The 4,376-nt window shown below is 46.3% G+C and overlaps 1 protein-coding gene across 1 annotated transcript in view; it reads right to left on the reverse strand.

The window, feature by feature from the left end:
- The window catches only part of LOC104502215 (uncharacterized protein C14orf80 homolog), a gene marked incomplete at its 5' end in the record, with an annotated part of 22,988 nt that overhangs the window by 3,047 nt on the left and 15,565 nt on the right, over positions 1 to 4,376 (reverse strand). The gene's annotated exons all lie outside the window — the stretch shown is intronic.

A 4,376-nucleotide genomic window follows, 5' to 3' on the forward strand; every position in this document is an offset into this window, starting at 1 on the left:
TTGCTACAGTGAAGCTAGAGCAGCTGTAAAGACAAGGACCACAGCCTTGCAGTTCGGCGGTCAGGGGAGCAGAGGTGTAACAAACTCTGACATCTGAGCATCAGCAGGGCACTGCACACGCTATCTGCTGTAAAGAGGAGCAACACCCCCTGGGACAACATTAGATAAACTTAAAAGGGGAAATTTTCAAAATACTGAATACGAAAAGAGAGAACAAGTTTAGCAGAGCACCATTTATTTTCTCTCAGCACAGTCTGGAGCTGGAAAGCTAGCTCGAGGTTTTTTTGCACTGCTCTGCAACCATCCGTATGTCCACAGATACTCTTGATGCCATCTGTAGATTCTAATAGCTAAAAATCTCCGAGGATTACCTTCAAGTTATATTCTGTACTCTTCACATCCTGAATGCTTGTGAAAATACTCGATAACCTCTTCTCATATGGTTAATTGATGCTCTCTAACAGCTTGCTGTGTCCCATTAGTCAGCACACAATGATTATTCCACACTGCAAAACAATCTCAGCACACCACTTTGTATTAAACAAACACACTGTAAAAGACGAGGAGCCTCAGCAGTTTTTGTGCCTGCCCAGCTCTATCCCACAGCTCTGCCTTTCAGTCTCAATCTACCGGCTGGAAGTTGAATTCCCAGTTAGGTACATGGTGCTGTCTGAACAACTGCTGCACATCCTTTCTGAATAAATACACCACCACGATAGTCAGCAGTTGCTCTTCTGCAGAACCGACATCATCCCAAAGGGAGCCGGTGTGTTTTGTGAAAAGCCACGCCAAATACAGATGATCATCAGATGACGAGGAACTAGCATCTTCAAACTGACACAGATCCTGCTCTGGGGCGAGTCCTCATCTGGAGAGCTGTTCACAGACACCGTAACTGAGTCCATGGAAGTGTGCTGTCCCTCCACACACTCCAGGGTCGACGTTCCCTACCAGGTTTCACTCCCAAAACCACAAGCTAGCAGGACCCTCTCACGGCACCAAGTCTCCTCACCAGTCCTATAAGGGCTGCAGATGGACAGATGCCGTAAGCATACACAGAGACGAATACTCCTGATAGGTTCTTTCTAGCTCTTCACCTCACCATGTCACTGACCACTGTTTGGGACAGGTAACAGCCCAACTGCCCCGAGGCCTCCTAGGTGGTTTCCTTTAAAATAACTTCAGTCTTCTAGGAGACCACCATAAGTTTTCTAAAGGTATTAAAAACTAAAAGCTAAAGGGAAAACTACAGTGATTTTCACGTTCTGAGGAGAAGCCAATGAGCTCATGTAGCTACAGAGAGGAGTATTGCCTTTCGGATCACAGACTGAAAAGGGGCTGAAGTGACAGACAGCCTGTGCTGCCCTTCCCGAGCCTGGCAGACGGCAAAGGGTTACAGCGTGCCCAGACACTGCTGGCAGACTCACAGGAAGAAGCACTAGAATAAAGGAGATCTCTTCAAGATCGGCCGAAGGCTGGGCACAGGCAGGTGGTCTCTAGCTCCTGATGTGGTGGAATTAAGCCAGTAGGACATCCGTCAAGTGTGGAAAGGACTTCCCATCTGCCCAGGGCCAGTGCCGTGACTGGTGCTGCATTTTCCAAAGCGTTCAGGCTGAGGTCTGATGGAGGAAAACGGCCAAGCCGAAACAGAGAAGCGTGGGCCCAGTCCAGGACGCTGCCATGTGGTGAGGCACATCCAGCAACAGGCTGAGCCAGCTGCTCAGCTCAGTCCCCGCCACAGAGGATTAACTTAGGCGGTGATGCATGGGAGAGACCTCAAGGCTGCAAACACCTACACACATGATTAACTTCCCCAGCACTTCCTCTTCCCTACTTTCTCTAGAATTGTTTCTAACCCAAGACACTGCTGGCTGTCCTTTCCATCCAGACAGCTATCTCAGCTATTTTCAGACCTGGGAATCTTCTGGCTTTGAATATATTTTACAGGGATGAGTTGAGTGGGCAAATCATGGAAAATGTAACGTGTCACACATTTTATATCAGCTGCCTTCCAGTTTCTTTGAGAGTTCCACTGTTTTGAGGCCAGAACAGCATTACCCAGATACACCTCCTCTGGACAAGTGCCAATTTGTCATGCAGACAGTCCCAGTCTCTCAGCTGCCCATCTGGTGGAGGTTTACTTCTATCATCTGCTTGGATGACCTACACCTTTAGCTCATTTGATCTCTCCTCAAAGAGGAGACCTTCCAGCCCTCCACAATTACTGCTGTGGTTCCCTCAGCTCCCTCACATTTGCCTGCACTTTGCTGGTAATGAGCTTCCCAGAGGTTTGTGTCTCATTCTGCGTGGCTCAAACATCCTCAAGAGGCTGATCCGCCTCAGAGTTTTAACAGCTCACTAATGAAAAGTGCAATAAAAATGATGCACAAAATTGTTCTTCTTCTGCTAAAAAGCAAGCTGCATGGGAACTTATTTGGAGAGAATCTTACCAACATGCAAGACATTCCAAAGAGATGCTAAGAGATCTAGACAACAACATCACATAATTTAAATCCTTTTCAGTAATGACCTAACAAAAGTGACCATCTTCCAAATGCTGGAAGTCAACATTTCAGCTCGATAAAACATCACATGGTAACCTGAAAGCCTCAGAAAGCAACTGAATGTTCTGCCTCTCAGTTACATTCTTGAACAAAGCCACTAGCAAGAGATGAAGTTTGAAGTGCTGCAACAATGAAAGGTCCAATCACCTGTTTCGAGGAAGAGAGTGCGGGGGAAGACATCGGAGCATTTCCATTTTATGACTGCATTGTTGTTGCCAACTTCGAGGAAGGAGCAGAGAACCAAATTGCTGGAGCTCCTTTTAAAGAGGATGATAAAGACCAGAGTTGTGTTATTATTTTTAAATTAGAAACTCTTCAAATTATTCTAGTTTTGCAGACATGGCTATAACAGTGGTGTTCAGAAAAACAAACTGCACAAGCCTAGAAATGGCATATTTTCTGCTTCCAGTCCTATTGGCCCACTTCTCCCGTATTACCCTTATGAATAGGGAGAAGATCCCATGTGCACACAGCATGAAATATATATTATTCTTGCCATTCTGTCCAGACACTACAAACCACAGTGCCTGGCTTCACTGGAAAGCACAGTGCAACCTGCTCCTTTGTGCCCCAAGTCACAAGGAACAAACAGAAAAATCTCAGACCTTGTCTTTTCAGGTTGGAGAGTGAAAGGAAATTAGGAAATGTGAATGGATGCATTATCCAAGCCACTAAGCCATACTTTTGCTTTCATAGCCTTTGCTATCAGGGCATAATCACCCAATACCTTTCATAAACTCACCCAGTTCCTCTGCAAACAGCATTTGACTCACAGAACGTTTTATTCCTAGAGGCAGCTCATTTCCAAGCTTTATTTTAAAGCTATCACGTCTAAGATAGCCTCCTGTACCTGGGGAGCTGAAAAGGGTGCAGTGAAATATTACACGCTTGGAAATACATGATTAATGAGGGACCATCAATCGAAAAGACCGGACAGTTCAGCCAGTTCACCTGCTGGGCTATGGAAGGCTCCCTAGCACATCACACTATCCCCAGCACGGGCACTAAGAGGCATTCCCCAGCTCAGAGGAGCTGCCCAAAGCTCTCAGTCTCCATGTGTATCCAGCACACTCTCACTCAACAGACAAGCATCAATTACAGATAGAGATCTGTAAGGAAAAAGTGAAAGCGGGATGAGCAGGGAGATCTTGGCATCACTTGGAGGCTGCTGGCATGGATTCTGTGCAGAAACTCTGACAGCTGAGCACTGAAATCCAGGTGTGGCAAATCATAGTTAGTTGAGGGGGTTTCAGTTTCCAGACTGGAATCCAGGCTGGTCAAGGGCTGAACCTTGCAAACACTTGTCTTGAATCAGTACGAGCCTGAACAACACTTTGTAAACGATCATTACACCTTTTGCTGTCCTACAGTTTGGTGTTTATTCCACCACCATCCTCCCATCCTCCCCAAAAACCCTTGCAGGACTGCAATCCCAGCTGACGGTCTAACTGGGACACAGAAAACAGGGTAAGGAAGGATTTGCAGACTACTGTTAAGAAAGCCCTCCTTGTCAGCGCTGAAAAAACAGCACCAAGTACAAAAGGAAATAATAAGAAAAAACATCAGTAACATCAAAGGGGAAAGAACAGAGTCCACTATAAGCACAGCAGAAAGATCTGCAAGTATTAAATAAAAGTGGAATACAATGAAAATAGCCACAGGGACCCCACAATTTCCACCCACACCTTCCTGCTCCTATACAAGAAATTCCCGGCTGTACACTCCGCATTCTGCGCCTTGCTGCACACACAGGCACCGTGGTCTGCCAGTGGAAGAAGAGCCCGAGCGGAGCTCATCTCAAACAGCATTAGA

This window comes from Buceros rhinoceros, unplaced genomic scaffold (genome assembly GCF_000710305.1).
Source record: "Buceros rhinoceros silvestris isolate BGI_N320 unplaced genomic scaffold, ASM71030v1 scaffold8302, whole genome shotgun sequence".
Classification (NCBI taxonomy): Eukaryota; Metazoa; Chordata; class Aves; order Bucerotiformes; family Bucerotidae; genus Buceros; species Buceros rhinoceros.